The sequence below is a fragment of the Lathyrus oleraceus genome, chromosome 2 (genome assembly GCF_024323335.1).
Source record: "Lathyrus oleraceus cultivar Zhongwan6 chromosome 2, CAAS_Psat_ZW6_1.0, whole genome shotgun sequence".
Lineage (NCBI taxonomy): Eukaryota > Viridiplantae > Streptophyta > Magnoliopsida > Fabales > Fabaceae > Lathyrus > Lathyrus oleraceus.
In genome coordinates this window covers 319,033,123-319,053,066 of record NC_066580.1, presented here as the reverse complement: position 1 = coordinate 319,053,066, position 19,944 = coordinate 319,033,123, and positions in this window count along the sequence as shown.

The following is a 19,944-nucleotide window of genomic DNA, read 5'->3' as shown; positions in this document are numbered from 1 at the left end:
TTCCACTTTTTAGTCGCTTCTCTGTTTTCACGTGTAAAAACCTTTTTACTAAATGGGACTCTTTACCGATTCCAACAATCGTTCCAATTCCAACTTTATTATTCCAATAATAATAATCCAATAATATTCAAATTATTTAATTAAATTAATAAATATACTAATAATAATATATATGAAGGGTTTATCTTTTATTTTGAAAAATAATACCCTCTCATTCATATTATCATTATAATATACTATTAAACTTAAATTAAATAATTATCATATTTTATCGGGGTGTTACAACTCTCCCCCACTAAAAGAGTTTTCGTCCTCGAAAACATACCTCAAGCGAATAACTCTGGATAAGACTCCTTCATGTGACTCTCAAGTTCCCAAGTCACATTGCCACCTGCTGGTCCTCCCCAAGCTACCTTTACCAAAGCAATCTCTTTACCCCGCAACTGCTTCAACTCTCGATCCTCGATCCTCATAGGTGATGTTTCAACAGTCAGGTTATCTCTCACCTGTACATCATCTACTTGGACCACATGCGACGGATCAGGAATGTACCTCCTCAACTTAGACACATGAAAAACCTCATGCAAATTCGCAAGTGACGGTGGTAAAGCGATACGATAGGCTACCTCCCCTATCCTCTCCAAAATCTGATAAGGACCAATAAATCGAGGTGTCAACTTCTTCGACTTCAAAGCTCGACCAACCCCAGTTATCGGAGTAACACGAAGAAACACATGATCTCCCTCTTGAAACTCAAGTGACTTCCTCCTCTTGTCGTGATAACTCTTTTGACGACTCTGAGCAATCCTCCTCTTCTCCTGAATCATCTTAATCTTTTCCATAGTTTGTTGAACAATCTCCGGTCCAACCACAACACTCTCACCGGACTCATACCAACACAAAGGTGTCCGACATCTCCTACCATACAAAGCTTCAAACGGTGCCATACCAATGCTCGAATGAAAACTATTGTTGTAGGTAAACTCAATCAAAGGTAAATAACAATCCCAAGTACCTCCTTTTTCCAAAACACAAGCCCTCAAAAGATCCTCCAGTGACTGAATCGTCCTCTCAGTCTGACCATCAGTCTGCGGATGATATGCAGAACTCAATCTCAGCTTAGTTCCCAAAGCCCTCTGCAAACCTTCCCAGAACTTCGATGTAAATCTAGGATCTCTATCCGAAACAATACTCGACGGAATACCATGCAAACTTACAATTTTCTCAATATACAACTCAGCTAATCTCTCTAACGGATAATCCATTCTGACCGGAATGAAATGAGCCGATTTTGTCAATCTGTCAACAATCACCCAAATAGCTTCAAAATTCTTAATTGTCCTCGGTAAACCAGAAACAAAATCCATACTGATACTATCCCACTTCCACTCTGGAATAGCCAACGGTTGCATTAGCCCAGACGGCTTCTGATGCTCAATCTTTGACTTCTGACAAGTCAAACAAGAATAAACAAAACTCGCAATTTCTCTTTTCATTCCCGGCCACCAAAATAACTTTTTCAAATCATGATACATCTTCGTAGCCCCAGGATGAATACTCAGGCCACTACGATGTCCTTCCTCAAGAATACTCTTCTTAAGTTCGGTAACATCCGGAATACACACCCGATTACCAAATTTCAAAACACCATTCTCATCAACTCTGAATTCACCACCTTGACCTTGATTCACTAGAGTCAACTTATCAACCAAAAGCACATCGGATTTCTGACCCTCTCTAATCTCATCCAGAATACCACTCGTTAACTTCAACATTCCCAATTTAACACTATTGTGGGTACTCTCACACACCAAACTCAAGTCTCTAAACTGCTCAATTAAATCCAATTCCTTAACCATTAACATAGACATATGCAATGATTTCCGACTCAATGCATCAGCCACTACGTTTGCTTTACCCGGATGGTAATTCAAACCAAAGTCATAATCCTTCAGAAACTCTAACCATCTCCTCTGTCTCATATTCAGCTCTTTCTGATCAAACAAATACTTTAAACTTTTATGGTCACTGAAAACCTCAAATCTTGACCCGTACAAGTAATGCCTCCATAACTTCAGAACAAATACCACAGCTGCCAACTCCAAATCGTGTGTCGGATAGTTCCTCTCATGAACCTTCAGTTGTCTCGAAGCATAAGCTACAACCTGCTTATTCTGCATCAAAACACCACCCAAACCCAACAATGAAGCATCACAGTAAACCTCAAATGGTTCCAACGGACTTGGTAATATCAGAATAGGAGCAGTAGTTAACCTTCTCTTTAACTCTTGGAAACCTTCTTCACATTTTGAGTCCCAAACAAACGCTTGCCCCTTTCTAGTCAACATCGTCAACGGTAACGCCAACTTAGAAAATCCCTCAATGAATTTCCTATAATAACCTGCAAGTCCAAGAAAACTCCTTATCTCAGAAAATGACTTCAGAGCTTCCCACTTAGATACCGCTTCTATCTTAGAAGGATCAACAGCAACACCACCTCTTGAAACCACATGACCAAGAAAACTAACCTCTTCTAACCAAAATTCACACTTGGACAGTTTAGCAAATAACTTCTTTTCTCGTAGAACTCCTAAAACCACTCTCAAATGTTCAGCATGCTCTTCTTTAGATTTCGAATACACCAAAATATCGTCAATAAACACCACAACAAACTTGTCTAGGTACGGATGGAAAATCCTATTCATATACTCCATAAATACCCCAGGCGCATTAGTCACACCAAAAGGCATTACAGAATACTCATAATGTCCATACCTTGTTCTGAAAGCAGTCTTCTGAATATCCTCAATTTTCACACGTATCTGATGATACCCCGATCTCAAATCTATTTTGCTGAACACACTCGCACCAACCAACTGATCCATCAAATCATCAATCCTCGGCAAAGGATACCGATTCTTGATCGTCACTTTATTCAGTTGCCTGTAGTCCACACACAACCTCATAGTACCTTCTTTCTTCTTAACCAATAACACTGGTGCGCCCCACGGTGACACACTCGGACGAATAAATTTCTTATCCAACAGATCTTCCAGCTGACTCTTCAAATCAGTTAACTCAACAGCAGACATACGGTACGGAGCCATCGATATCGGCCTAGTACCAGGTACCAAATCAATCGAGAACTCAACTTCACGCTCTGGCGGTAATTCATTCACTTCTTCAGGAAACACATCAGGAAAATCACACACCACGGCTAGATCGCAAATCACCAGTTTATCTTTAGCCTCCAAAGTCGCTAACAGCATAAACAACTCTGCCCCATCTGCTACTGCCTCATCATAGGGAGTGTAATACTTCGACAGCTCTGTGAACTTAGCAGCATACTCAGTAACAGACCAGTTGCCCTGCTTCAATTCTAAGAACTCTATCTCTTTCTTTCCTCTGACATCCTCTGGAAAGTACTTCCTCAGGAATCTCTCTCTGAACACCGCCCAAGTGATCTCAGCACTCCCAGTAGCTTCCAACTCAGTGCGGGCAGCAACCCACCAATCATCTGCTTCCTCTGACAGCATATGCGTACCGAACCTGACCTTCTGGTTATCGGCACACTCAGTCACTCGGAAGATCCTCTCGATCTCCTTCAACCACTTCTGAGCACCATCTGGATCGTATGCTCCCTTGAACATTGGAGGATTGTTCTTCTGGAACTCACTCAGTTGACGAGCAGCTCCCAATCCCACAACATTCGGATTCCCTCCAAGTACTCCAGCTAGCATACCCAGAGCATCAGCAATCGCAGCATCGTCTCTACCTCTTCCAGCCATCTCTATTCTGAGTTAATCCAACAAGCTAAAACAATAAGTACTGATAGGGTTACACAACACCTATCACATACAGGGAAACAGAATAATTACGACTCGACTCGACCGACTATGCTTTGATACCACTAATGTAACACCCTTCTAAAATACCCCAATAATTAATTAAAACAACAAAATATGACTCAGAGTAGATATGCAATTTTAGGGTGTCACACTTGACACTTCACACCATTCACCAAAATAACTTGTCATGCTCCTTTATTAATCAAAATAAAACATTGCACAATTCGCAGCGGATAGAAATCTAACAACATGCAAACCATGTAACACATTACATGTAAAATTGTTCAACAACCGAAAATGAAAACAAAGTAAAACATCCCGTCCCGATGTTACATATACCAGAGCATGACCCACTAAGGAACTACACTAGACTCCAAGCACTAGCTTCTACTCAATCACTGCTCGTTACCTGAAACATAGTTGTAAGGGTGAGTTCCTCAATCGATATAATAAGCATTATAAAATATCATGTAATGCTAAGTAAATTAACACATTCATCACCCTAATCATATCACACATTCAGCAACGGCAACATCAACTCATAATCATACTCAACACAAACACAAAACACACGTATAATATTGGAATACATCCATTCATATTATACGCCATACATACATTATGAAATGAGACTCCATGCATGCGGTACCGACTATTCGTGAACACATAGTTCAACCTCACCGATCAAACCCAGATACGGCTACCAAGCTCACTAGTCCCACTCATTTGAGACCTAGTGACTCCCTCACTAATTCCTCACCATGGGAATTAGCTACCACCATAAAGGCTATGCTATGCATGCTAAATCACCTAGCATGCAAACATCAACAACAATCCACAATGGACATATGCTCACACTCTAAGCCATAAACAGTCCATCCACAATTGCATACATAATAGATATATTCACAGCATTATGCATACCATCATACATCACCAGCATATTTATCACAGAATCATATCATGTCATGCCAAATAATAAATCACAGTATTAACACACTCTACTAATACCTATACTGCTCAAAACAACGGGAAATGATCCCTATTATATCATACATCAGCTAAATTACATCACTCAGCTGAAACGACCAAAACTGCACAACAACAACTCAGAAAATCAAACTTCTGACCATACAATATGTACACATAATTCCATTCCAAAACGTACACAATATTTAAATATCAATTTTTCACTTTTCAAACAGTGTTAACCGGTTAACGCCCTGGGTTAATCGGTTAACGCAAAACAGAATGCGCTTCCTGGCAATTTTTAACAGTGTTAACCGGTTAACGCCCTGGGTTAACCGGTTAACGCAAGACAGAAATTAATTTTTTTAATTATCATAATAGTGTTAACCGGTTAACGCCCTGGGTTAACCGGTTAACGCAAGACAAAAAGTTGTTCCTGCGCTAACAACGAACAGAATGCAGATTTACCCGCATTTTCGCCGTTGGAGGACTTCCGGACCTCCGATTTCGATTCCGTAAAAAGCTACACGTCCAGAAAATTACGACTCATCCAAATATAGATTCATTCATGGTTTTAACGTAATTTATTCATCACAATTTGCAGCATTCATCATCCTGATTAGAGTCAATTCAATGGCTTATTACTACCCATTACATGTTAACCCATAATGCCCATTAAACGATGATAAACCCCCCTTACCTGAGTTAATCCGGCAAATCCTTTAACTTCAAGCTTTTCCCTTCTTCAACCCTTTTTCTCTTGCTTTTCCTTTTTGCCCTTTTTCCACTTTTTAGTCGCTTCTCTGTTTTCACGTGTAAAAACCTTTTTACTAAATGGGACTCTTTACCGATTCCAACAATCGTTCCAATTCCAACTTTATTATTCCAATAATAATAATCCAATAATATTCCAATTATTTAATTAAATTAATAAATATACTAATAATAATATATATTAAGGGTTTATCTTTTATTTTGAAAAATAATACCCTTTCATTCATATTATCATTATAATATACTATTAAACTTAAATTAAATAATTATCATATTTTATCGGGGTGTTACATAGGCAACCAGATTGAGCTGCTTTAAGGTCAAATCGAAGTAATTCAAATCATACTCCTCAAATTTCAAATCCATGTATCTTTCAATATTCTTGGAATTGAAGAAAATTGAGGTCAGATTTGGACTCCTGAGATTTTTTCCTTCAAAATAGTGTATTCACTTTTTATTTTTATGAACTCTGGTGGTGGACCAGTCCGGTGAGGTCCATCGGAGAAGATGACATGAGCCCTATCTCCAATGGTATGTTGGCAACGTCCCAACCATCTGATCATGTCCCAGCGTTCTAATTAGGTCCATTGGTTTTGATTACTCTTTTTACCACGTGTTGACTGAAGCGTATCGTGGACCCTAAGTGTTTGGGCATCAGATCTGCCACCACAATTAATGAGGAAGATCTGATGACCCTTAGTTTTTCTCTTTCTATTTTAATTTTTTATTTTTCTTTTAATCCACTTATTTTGATTAATTTATAATAAATTCATTTTAATGCAAAAAATATGGGACTTTCACCAAAAATCTTGAAATATTTTCCTCTTACATATTTTGAATTAAAATCATTTTTTTTTGGATTAATTTGGATACTTTTTGTGAATTAATTGATTTTTTACTTGTTTTTAAATATTTTAAAATACTTATGACTTTCCAAAAATTATGAAATTTTTTGTTTAAGGTCCTTTGACCTTGTTTGACCTAGGATAAATTCATTGGCCTTTTATTTGGTGATTTGAAGGGATTTGAGGTTTGGTCCATTTAAAAATTGATTTTTAATTATATAATTATTTAAAAATATTGTTGAGCCATTTGATTGACCTTGTGATGTTTGACTTTCTGTTTGGCCTTGATCATGGTTGATTTGATCTTTTATTTTGATCAATACTATTGGATTTAGGGAGTTGATGAAATGTATATTTCATCCCTCAAGGTGAATGAATAGTATTGATCAGATGAACTTCCTCTCATTATCAATTTGTGTTTCTACATCCCCTTCCCTCTTCATCTTCATCCCTATTCTTCCCCAATCCTTCATTTGACCAATGATTTCTCTAATGTCAAAGGCTAGTTGATTCATCAATGACCTTGTGTCAGATGAATCAAGATGAGCTGGATTGAGATAAGTCCTTCCCACTTTATTTTTGTGTGTGTTATGTTTTAGAAGCTTGGTTCTTTGTACCAAGTTTCTAACATGCATTAACACCAATATTTTTATTTCCCGGCCTCAGATAATTGTGACTTCTACATAAGTTCAATTACGATTATTTAACATAGAGCTAAATTTATCCCGCAAGGCATAGCATTCTAGTAAGTGAGATTGTAAGTCTCCCATTATTCATGGCATTGTGTGAAGACTTGACCTTTTTTCCATTCATGATATCTAGTGGCATACTTGTTGAATTATCCAAGTTGGAGCCCTTCTCATGGATGATGTCTTGGTTAATGTCTCCATACTTGTGAAGGAATGGTTGAGTGTTCTCCAAAGAATGACTTAAACAATTAAACTCTTCACTAACATTTGACTAACCTCTTACTAACATTGCTTTACTTTCAAGTCACTTACTTACTACAATTTAAATTTCAGTATCTTTATCATTCATTGCCATTTACATTTCATGCAAGATGTTTATGTTTCAGTCATTTTCATTTTGCTTACTTGAGCCATATCTTGTTATTGTATATATTGTGGGCTTGTGATTTTGTTTTGTTTGTGGTATTAGGACCTTAAAATACTTAATAACAATAAAAACTCTAAAAATATGTTGGTGGACTGTTGGACTTGATTTGAACTCTTGGACTTAGAATTAGGCAACATTCCATATGCTTTAAAGGACTTGGCCAATGCCACTATCTGAGACTGGACTATATTTGACTTTACCTTTCATCTAATACCAACCTTTAGTGCTCTCAGTTCATCTGTTAGCTTGTCTCTGTGTTTGATTGTTATGCTGGTTATTAATGCTTATGTATGATGATTGTTTCTATGAGTTTACCAAGGAAATATTTCATCTAATACATTTGAAGACATAGAAGACTGTTAGCTATTGGAGTGCTTACTTGGATAAAATGACTATCTTTATTTGATACCTTGGTCTTCATATGGTTTGTCAGGATATTGCTTATGCTTGTTGCTTGCTCAAAATTCCAAAGGAAGATGGATTTCTATCTGACATTCTTGTCTTGTGGATTGCATCCCATTGGTCAGATCTTTTCAACGCTTAACTTTTAATTTTTGTCTAGGGTAATCCCTTAATCTCATTCCACTTCTTTAATTTCAAAATCTCTCCCTCTTTTCAAAACCTTTTTTTCAACTTAGACATGTTTTAAAAATTAGAAACGTTGGCCTTATGCCATTGAATTTTTTAAACTTTTTCTTAAATCAAACTTGTGAATGAACTTAACCATATTGAATTTAATTTCAAAAAGAAAAAAAGAACTAATAACCCCATTCAAATCTTTGGCCATTTTTGTGCCCTTTTTACTTAAAACATTTGTTAAAATAAATTCACCAACTTCTTTGAAACTTTTACCACGAACTATGGGGTTTTTATCCCTCATTTTTATGTTGATACGTAGGCATAAGACCAAAGGTCTTGTCAAACACAAAAAATATAATTAAAGAATTCTTTTCTCATCCCCTCATTCCATTTTTTATCATACATCTTTTCAACAAAAACACGTGCACACAAAAAAGGGCTCCTTGGAAGTACCTAGGGCACTTTGAGTGCTAATACCTTTCCTCTGTGTAACCAACCCACTTTGAAAACTTCTTATCTTTGGGTTTTGTTTGTACTTTCCCCTTTTCCTTCGGAAACACATAAGGCGCGGTGACGACTCTGGTTTTGTCGACGTCAAGTTTATCTATAGCTTGATGGTCATGAATGCACCGCTACAACAACCTCTGGTATTGCAAGCCACATAACTACTGCAGGTGCTCCCCAATAAAATGGTTTGGCTGAAAGGTTTAATCAAACTATTTTAGAAAGAGTTAGATGCATGCTGAATAGTGTTGGGTTAAAGAAGGTGTTTTGAGCATAGGCTGTTTCGGCAACATCATATCTGATAAAAATATGTCCTTCGACAACGTTAGATATGAAGACACCTGAAGAAATTTGGTCGGGAAATCGACTAGATCTCGACAAACTTAGAGTATTTGGATGCATAGCCTATGCTCATATTAGGAAGGACAAGGTCGAACCTAGAGCTCTGAGATGCATGTTCACGGGATACCCTGAAGGAGTCAAAGCTTATAACCAATGGTTCTTAAAGCCAGGTCACAGGAGGTGTATCATCAGTCAAGATGTAGTTTTCTATGGAGCTTAAATGAATTTAAATAAAACTGATGAGATTAGTCAAAGTGCACAAATATCTGAAGAAGAGATGGAACAAGAAGAGATTCCTGTTGAGGTGGAGCATGTCGATGCTGAATTGCGTATCCCAGATAAAGTTGAAGAACAATCATAAGACGCTGAAGATACTGAGGAATATGAGGAAACTATCCATGACTACCTGTTGGCAAGAGATAGGCTGTGAAGAGTCATAAAGCCATCTCAAATACTTGGGTATGCATATCTCATAACTTATGCCTTAATCTCTACAAGTGAGGTTTTAGTTGAAGAACCAAGAGACTATAAGGAAGTTATAAGGAGTTGAAATAAGACTGAATGACTAAAGGCCATGGATGATGAGATGAAGTCTCTTAATGATAAACACACTTGGGAACTTATCAAGAAACTTTTAGGGTCCAGGTCAGTCTATTGTAAGTGGATTTTCAAAGTTAAGGAAGGAATCGAAGGAGTGACGTCGAATAGATACAAGGCAAGATTGGTCACAAGGGGTTTCACTTAGAAAGAACGTATCAACTTCAATGATATGTTGTCTCCTGTTGTGAAACACATATCCATTCGAATGTTACTTTCCATAGTGGCACAATTCAACCTAGAACTGGAACAAATGTATATGAAGATTGCCTTCTTGTATGGAGATCTAGATGAAATAATCCTGATGAGGCAACCTGAAGGGTATGCAGAAAAGGGTAAGGAAGATTATGTGTGTAAGATGAATAGATCTTTAAATGGACTGAAACAATCTCCTCGACAGAGGAATAATACATTCGACAAGTTCATGGCACATATAGGTTTGATTAGAAGTCAATTCGACCAATGTGTTTACTTCAGATTTCGATTTGGAAATTCATTTGTTATTTTGTTGATTTATGTGAATGATATTCTCATAGCAAGAAACAATGTCAAGGATGTAATGAAGGTAAAAATTGAACTCAATAAGGAGTTCGATATGAAGGATCTGGGAGCAGCATCCAAGAATCTTGGGATTGACATCCGAAGAGACAGAAAGTAGTAAAAATCATGATTATCTCAAGAGACATACCTACGGAAGATTCTCGACAAGTTTGGTATGTCGAATTCAAAGCTTATTGTGACTCCGGCAAACCCTCAATTCAAGATGAGTACAAATCAGTGTCCCAGTACTGAGGTCGAAAGAGCTTATATGAATACCATCCCATATGCTAACATAGTAGGTTCTTTGATGTATATTATGGTCTGTACTAGACCCAACATAGCATATGCAGTAAGTCTTGTAAGCAGGTACATGTCAAATCCTGGAAAGGCTCACTAGCAAGCATTAAAGTGGATTCTAAGGTACATAAATGAGTCTCTGAACAGAGTCTTGATTTATGGTAGAGCATGTGGTGAAAATAGTAAAGTAAAAATCCAAGGGTATGTTGACTCTAATTATGCAGGTTGTATGGATTCCAGAAAATCTATTTATGGAAATGTGTTCACTATGTTAGGCGCAACAATTAGTTGGAAAGCAACACTTCAGATGGTTTGGCACATGTTGTAGTCGAAGTATGCTAGGATTGTTAGCACGTCGAATTGAGCTTGTTTGTTACGCCCAATTGTTTAAGTTAACTTGTTCTCTAAGTTAACTTATGTAATGGGCCTGTGTGTAAAAGCTCATTAGTTTAGTATGTTAGTTTTCTTATAAATAACATACTAGTCTCTCATCATTGTATAAGGGAAATCGTAATTAGGGTGAGAGAAGTTATTTTCTATTCTATAACACTTGTAGTCTTGTTTAAGAGAGAAAGTAAAGAATAACAGTTTATAACCAATTTCATTGTGTTCTTATTATTTTCTTTTTTTCTATCATCGTGAGTTTCTTACCGATCAAGAAACCAATTATACTTTGTATTTCCGACATCGTTTTCATAACACAGACACACACACACACACACACACACATATATATATATGTGTGTGTGTGTGTGTGTGTGTGTGTGTGTGTGTGTGTGTGTGTGTGTGTGTGTGTGTGTGTGAAAAATGAACAACAAATCAGATCAACAAAAATGAGAAGTTAGAATTCAACGGTTGAATTTCACATAAAAAAATGTAAACGAACTCAAGTGCACTCAAATGTCCTATGGGGGAGCGTCATGTCCTAACCTGATAACCTAAAGTCAAACGTCTGAAAATTAAAAACCAACGAGACGTTTCTATGATTGGAGAACATTTAATGCATTTGTACCCCTGTTACTTTTGTAATTGGTTCATAACTCTCTTGCTTCTCACTACAGTCAGACAAAATCGCTAAGAGCCGACCACAATTTTGAAGAATTCCCGACTAGTATATGCTAGACAAGTCTTAAAGGCAATTGTTCTGGGACTGTCGAATGTCCAATCATGCGGAGGTCCAATAGATACTATCCAAGGTATATAGCGCGCACACGTAAGATACAAGATACATTTTTTCTGAACTTCACTTTTCACTATAATCATTTTAAACTCTGAGGTGACTTGATCGTTGTCGTGCTATCCTTGTAGATCCACTCTGGACCGTCGTATCAGAGATCAGTAACGTCAATTCTACTATTCTACGTCATCAATCGACATCAATTTTAATTCTGCAATAGAACAAAAATTATTTAAAAATAAAAATTAAATCATTTAAATAACTTTTTGGTTAATTTTATTTTTTTTAATTTGAAATATTACATATACGAAATAATACTCCGCATTTTGATTTGTAAATTGACCTTCTAGAAGTGGCCTCATGACCCACACCTGGTTTGTCTGCCAATAAAATCAACAATAGTGACTCATAATTCTAGATCAAGCAAGCATTTAAATATTGTAAATAAAACATATGTTTCAAAAAGTAATAATAGGTGACTTAACAATTTCACACTCCACTACAAATTTTCACAGTAATTTACTTCAATTGCATACTCCTTTTTTTCTAGAAGCTTGATTATTTGTTTATGTGTCCATATATCACGGCTTAACTACAACAAAAGCGGTGTCAAAGTCGTGAAGCGATGACATATTTGGACCATTGTCTTTCCCTTTTCTTTTCTAAGTAATAAACTCTTTCATTTTTTATTACAAAAATTAAATTGCTTACTTTATTTCTTATTTTTTTGGGTTATAAGTCAGATGTCACAATCCATGAGATCCATGAAGTGTTACAATTATATATTAACGCTCACTATAAAAATGTTGTTTGTTTTAGACTATAATATACCTTTTTTTTTTTGATTTAATCTCTCCTTTAATTTTTTTAAAATGAACTTAAACGTGACTGACCAACATTTAATTGAATAACACAATCACCCAGAGTTCCGAAGACAACACAATGTTGATAAAGAGCTTCCTACCACCAACATATACTCCACCGAATTTTTTTCATAAAATACTACTAATAAGGTTCATCCTATCCCCCTGCATGTGGTGTTGAGTAAAAATAGTTCCTCGGCCATATAACCACTAGAGAGATGATACAATTTATACCCTCTAACGAAGAAAATGAAGTATTGTATGTAATTCGGCCCACCATGAATGAATTATAGAAAATGAATGAGGTCTTACGGTTACAGGTCCAAAAGCCGATCACAAAGGATGACCCCGATAACGGGTTAACGACCTCTCACCTCTATGCAAAGAGATTTGGGATGCTCTGATTCCATAAAACTTAAAACCCCCCATTTGAAAACTTTCCGTGGAAATAAGGATGCCCAAGAGCCATTGTCCTCGATCAACACACATGGCTATTATTGGAGCAACAAAATTACTAAACTATAAGCTCATGTTAGTTGCTCTGATGTACGATGTGCTTCGGTGGTACATGCACCTACCTCAAAACTCAATTATTTATGTACTGGTTGCAAAGTACATGTGTGCATGTTATCCTTGCAGGGGTATGATTACTTAGAGGCTTTAATATGTGTATTACGATATATGGTGGTTTGGGTTTGCCCACGGTTGTGAGAAGCCCCGTATGGTGGTGTTTACAGTGGTTTAGAGGATCTGTTCACATGAGGTCAAAGTCTTTGTGCATGTGTTTGGTGCTTAGGTATAAGCGTACGAATTATGATATGTCTCTTTCTCTCGTTAAGGGATAAGTATTTATAGAAGCTTTTTTAGCCTATGGTTTAGTAAATCCTTAGGGGAAGTAACCGCTCCCCCATGATTAAGGGAGACTTCTGACTACCTATTTCTCATGGAGTCGTGGTGTGACTCATTCTCACCTAACTAGCGGGAGATAACGATATTGTACACATCATATGTCCCAAAGGCGAGTCCCCCACGTTCGGTGCGGATGTTGCATGAGCAATATCACTTTAGGAGGAGACTCATGAGTCGCCCTTGTTTGGGACCCTCATAAATATAATAATACACAGTCCCTCAAGCACGAGGACTTTGCAAATGGCAAAGTGTTTTCAAGGCTTTTTTTTCGTTTGTGAGGTACGCCCTTTAGCTTAGGACAAGTCCCTCAGTTTAATGCGGTCTCTTTAAGGTGGTATGAGTCCCTTAGCTTGGGGAGAGTCCCTCAGTTGAAGGAAATCTCTTCAATTTGTGTAACCCCCTAATTGAGGGATGAGTCATCTCCCCCTGCTAGATGTCTCATGATTAGCTAAAAATGTCAGTTGGGAAGGTCAATCAATCATTCAGATGGTCACACTTACTTCTATTTACAGTAAGTAATGATGGTCTATTTTTTAGACCTTAAACGCTAATGGCACGTGTCAAAAACGTGCTGAGTTTTTCAAAATTATTTGGGAGTCTAAAGGATCCCTTGTGGTTCTAAATCCCCTATAAAAGCTTTCTCCTTCCACATTGTTTTCTCTAATTTAGTCCCTACTTCTACAAGCTCATATGAACTACCCAGCTCATCATCACCTCTGATTCTTCGTTCACAATCTTCTTCTAGGTATGAATTTTTCTTTCTCTCACTTTTTTCTATAGTGAGTATTATTTATGAAGAAGCATTTAAAATAAGGCTTAGGTTAACGTATGACCGTCGATTTTGAGGGTAATGGTTTCCCCATTTGACGATTGCGACGATGGTGGTGATATTCTTTTGTACTATTGTTTTCCCAAGAACAAAGATACAACGGTTACCCCCTCCGTCGTGTCCAAGGAAGTCTAAGATATTGGACCTTATTATACTTTTGATGAACATATCCTCCATTTCCAATTAGAAGTGGAGGTTTCGTCTTTAGAAGATAAAGACAGGGTTATTTTGGAGGCTTGTTCGTCGTTAGAGAGGGTGACCACACTTGTCTCTTATGATCCTCACTCTCCTTAATTTTACTTCTACCTACCTTTTTTCAAGCACAAGAGGGTTATTTTCCCCCTTTCCCCTTTTTCATTGGAGGTTTTAAGGGTTCTCAGCGTCGTGGCCTCCCAGTTGTTCCCTAACAGGTTTTTTTCCAGGGTCTTCCATATGGTCTGTGAGGACCTGGATTTTACTCCCACTAAAAGAGCCCTTTTATGTTTTTACTGCTACTTTAGGATTGTAGTTATGTGGTCTTCCAGGGAAGGCGCTTTTTGTGTCTCACTCCCGTCACTATAAATACTGGAAGGAAAAATTCTCCCGTGTGAGGGGGCAAGATGACTCTCTCAGAATGATGGGGGTTGATGGCCCCCCCTCTTTCCCTTATTCTGGATGAATGATCCTACGAAGATCATGTGATATGATAAGAAGTAACTTACCCTTGAGGAGGCGAGGATCATTCGCCTCCTGGGGAAATTTGAATTTATGGACACGCGCACAATAGTTAAGTTATGGTTAGAGGGTGGAAATAATCTCTCTGTTTACTTAGGTAAAATTCACATACCTTTTTTTATCTTGTTGGTATTTTCAAACAACATCAGTGACCTCTGTGTATTGTTTTGCATATCGGATGGTGAGGATTACCACTAAGGTGAAAACAAGAAGATACGATAAGATCCAGGTTGTCAATGGGGAGACTGATAGCCCTTAGAGTCATCCAGAGGGTTTCACCGTCAAAGGATAAAAGAGGCAGACTGTGGATCTTGATATCGCGGTGAGAATCGGATATCAAGCTATTGTATTAACCTGAATAACAAAATATTGAATGTTCACCACCAAACTTTAATTTGTCCAAGGGAAAGGGAAACGATCGAATAAAACCCTAATTGTGCAATGTGAAAACAATGCGAGAGATCTAAGGTTGGTTATACTAAGGGAAGGTATTAGCATCCTAAGTATCTATAGTATCATATAGGAACCTTTTGAAAGTGTTTGTGTTATGTTATTGTTTGTTTTCTATTGGTTGAAAATGTTTTATTGGGAAGGACCTAAAGGTTTTATTAAGTTTGCTCGCCAAAACTTCGCGGTCATGTGCCTACGTATCCTTATAAGGATGGATTCAGAGCAACCGCGGATCACCTAACTAACGGTGAAAGAACACTTGATAGTGATCAAGGTTCCAAAGGGGGAAGTAAGTTTTCATAACAAACACACTTACAAGAGTTACAAACTCTTACTTAAATCTAAGTTGAAAGTGAAAATGACTCTAACAAGGTCAAAGGGGAACTAGGGATTGATAAACTACCTATGACATTAAGTTAATAAATATTTCTTTCCCTTGGATTTGGGAAAAAAGGTAAACAAAAGATAAGCAAGATGTTCAAGCATGACATCCACAAAGATAAGCAAATGATAAAGAAAGATGCTCAAGGATGACATCAAAGGTAAGCAAATGGTAAAGAAAGATGTTCAAGCATGACATCCACAAAGTTAAGCAAATGAAGAATATGTTCAAGCATGACATCAACAAATATAAGCACATGATAAATAAAATGTTCAAGCATGACATCAAAGTTAAACAAATGGTAAAGAAGATGTTCAATTATGACATCAACAATGATAATAAAGGATGAAGAAGATGTTTAAGCATGACATCCATAAAGGTAATCACATGATAGAAAAGATGTTCAAGCATAACATCTACAAAGATAAGCAAATGAAGAATATGTTCATACATGACATCAATACAAAGATATTGAAACATGATCATAACAATATCAAGCATGGTATGTAAACACATATGTAGAACGTGTGAACATGAACAAAGATACAAACACATAAATTAAAGATGTATAAATTCAACATGAATATGAATGACATGGACATATCATCATGAAGAAACAAAGATGAATGACATAACAATGCATGAACATGTATATGGATGTCATAATAAGTATGAATGAACATGTATATACATGAAGTAAGATATCGTTTAGACATAACATAAACTTAATCATGAAAACAACTTAAGGTATTCAAGAAATGCATGTTAAGGTTCAATATGATCACAATAAAAGGTTCATCATCATATAAAAGGTTTGAACATGTAAGCATACAAGTCATACAAAGACATGTTATCACAATTTTAAAGCATTTGCAAACACATAAACAAATAAAAACACAAGGGCACACATGCACACAAAGGTTCAAAAATACATGAAATAATGACATGTGAGTCATGGATCAATGGAAAAGTAAACACACAAAAGTTCATGGTATAGTAACAAAGTTCAAAGCACATAACACATGTAAACTTACATTAAAGTAAGTGAAAAATAGGTCAAAAACCAAGAGGCATATATTAACAACATCAAACAAAGTTCATGTATGATTTACAACATTCATACAAGTCATGATGCTCAAGAAAAATTAAAGTATCTACCAAAGCATATCATTTGAAACCCTAAAACAGTCCTAAAAAGGTACCAACTTTGGATAAGCATAAGTATGTGAAAAATATATCAAATCTGAAATTTCTTTTCACCTTCCAATTGTTCAAAGCCACAACACACTGGTACACCAGGTTGCTCAAATCTTCATCTTCAATATCCTTATCAATATCATTGACTTGATATCCAACATTGACAAACACTTCTTGGATAATCTTTGGACTTCCTTTGATGGAGGTTGATGCTCCCTTCTTGGCATTAGTTGGTTTGTAACCCGACATATAACTGTACAACTTTACTTTGACGTCAATCACATCTCCTTAACCTTCAGGGCTTCCTTCCTCAATGGTTGATCTTACTTTCTTCCATGATGTAAAAGATGGAATACCTTTGCCCTTTGGTTCTTCTACTTCCATAAGGACAGTGCTAGATATTTCAAGAGCTTGGAAAGAAGTTTCCAAAGCGTCCTCATCAGCCTCAATGTAACAGAATGAAGAGAGGTGGCTTACCATAAGATCTTCCTCACCGGACATAATCACCATCTTATCATCAATAACAAATTTCATTTTTTGGTGCAAGGTGGAAGTCACTACCCCATTGACATGAATCCACGACCTTCCAAGAAAACAACTATAATTTGGATTGATGTCAATAACCTGAAAAGTAATTTCAAACACATGTGTACCAATTAAGATTGACAGCTCCACTTCCCCTATGATAGTCCTCCTCAATCCATCAAATGCCTTGACAATTAATGTTCTTGGCCTCTTCTCAACCCCTTGATATGCCAACTTAGCGAGCGTCCTCTTAGGTTAAGCATTCAGAGAAGAGCCAGTGTCCATAAGGACTCTTGCTAGGGTATCTTCTTGGCATTTCACAAATATGTGCAAAGCACAATTATGGTCTTGGCCATCCTTCGGAAAATTTTCTCTACTGAAGTCGAGATTGTTACATGTTGTAATGTTGACAATGATCCCATCAAATTGATCAATAGTAACATCGTGAGTGACATGAGCTTGAGCTAATAACTTCTGCAAGGCACTCCTATAATCTAGAGAACTTATGATAAGAGACATAATGGATATCTTTGAAGGAGTTTGATGCAGCTGATCAACAATCTTGTAATCACTCTTCTTGATAATCCTTAGAAATTCAATGTCTTCATCAGTTGGGATCACCCATTTTCCTTTGTCGGTAACAGTGCTAGTGGTTTCTTTCGGTGGAATTGGCGGACCAAGTTGAACTGAGAGGTATAAATGCGACCACTACGGGTCATTCTACTTCGCCCTACTATATTAGTGCTTGAAATCTTTAGACCTTCTTTCTGACCTACTTTCTCAGACCTCTGGTTAACCACAGTCGTATCATACTTCCAAGGAACTAGGCCTTTGGACAACCATTTGCTTAGGCATATTAAATACTGGTTCAACTGATTATGGAATGTTGAAAATTGGCTGAACAACAGTAGAATCCGGAATGTTGAATACTGGCTCTGGCATGTCGAAGACTGGTGTTGTAGTACTTCACTCAAGTAGATTGAAAATGGGTTCAAGCACTGTTACCTCATCCTTTTTCATATGACTTCTTACTTGCAGCACACCATGGTTAATCAATTCTTTAATATACTTTCAGACCATTTCACATCCTTTAGGACCAATAGTACATTCTTCACAACTCATGTGGCAATTCTTCAAAAAACATGCCTCTAATAACTTTGCATGAAAATCTCTTAGAGGAGTCTTGATTTTGGTTGCATCAAGAATCATACTTTCATTAGGATCATCATCAATAGCATTCACAGACCCATGATCGGGCAGAGGATTATTTCTGACTTTCGAACCAGTATCCCCAAATGAAAGAACATTTTTCTCAATTAATTCCATCACAATATGCTTTAAGGCATAACAGCCTTCCAAATCATGCATTGGGGCGAATTCATGGAACGAACAATGTGCATTGGGATTGTAATATGGTAGGAGAGGATCTGGTGGGGGTCCAAAGGTCTTAGAGAAACTAACCCTTTCTTTTACAATGAAGAATATAATTGAGTGTGAGACATAAGAATGTAAGGAATCAAAGGTTTTCCACCATGTCTTCTATTTTGAAATGGAGCATTTTGGCATGGAACTGGATTCCTTTGTTGATAAGCTGGAGCGGTGGGTGCTTGTTGATAAGTTTGATCGTTGGGTGTTGTTTAAAAGATTGAAACTACTTGAGTCGACTGATACACTGGGACTTGTTGATTGAAAGTTGATGTAATAGTTGCTACATACGACTATTGAGCAAACTGTGGTTGTTGAACATACTATTATCAAGCAAAAGATTGTTGCTTTTTCCAAGACTGAGTCTTTCTTCTACTACCCATCAATGTGTTTGTTTCTCCTTCCTTTTTCCATGTTGTACTTGTATTGTTTGATGAAAGCATCAGAAAGATCTTAGAAACAACGAATGTGAGTCTGTTCAAGGATCAGGTACCTTTTGGAAAAGGCACCTTTCAAACTGTCTTGGAAACAGTGGATCATAAGTTTGTCATTATCCACGTGAGCTGCCATCTTTCTATAGTACATGATGAGATGAATTTTGGGACAAGTAACTCCTTCATATTGATCAAAGTTAGGTCTCTTGAATTTTGCGAGGATAACCAATCCAGACACAAGGCACATTTCTCTGGCAGCAACACCAAAGATATGATCACCTTCCATTGCTCTTAGCCTTTTCTCAATAGTTTCAACATTTTCTCTCAGCTTTTCATGTCTTTCATCACCTTCTTTAGACATATCAGGTATATCATACACTCGTTGATGATCATTGAAGTACGGTTGAACTCGAGTGTGCATGGCAGTGGATGCAAAAATAGGAATCACTTGATTAACTTCAGTAGTTAGTGGAATTGTGTGCTGAGTAGAATGTCCTTGAGGAGGAGGCACAACACGATAAGGAATACCAAATGGAGGCCACGATAAGGAATGACGATCTCAGAAACAATTGTGGGTTGAGTATCCATCTTTGCACGTATTACTTCCAACATCTCCATGATTTGACCT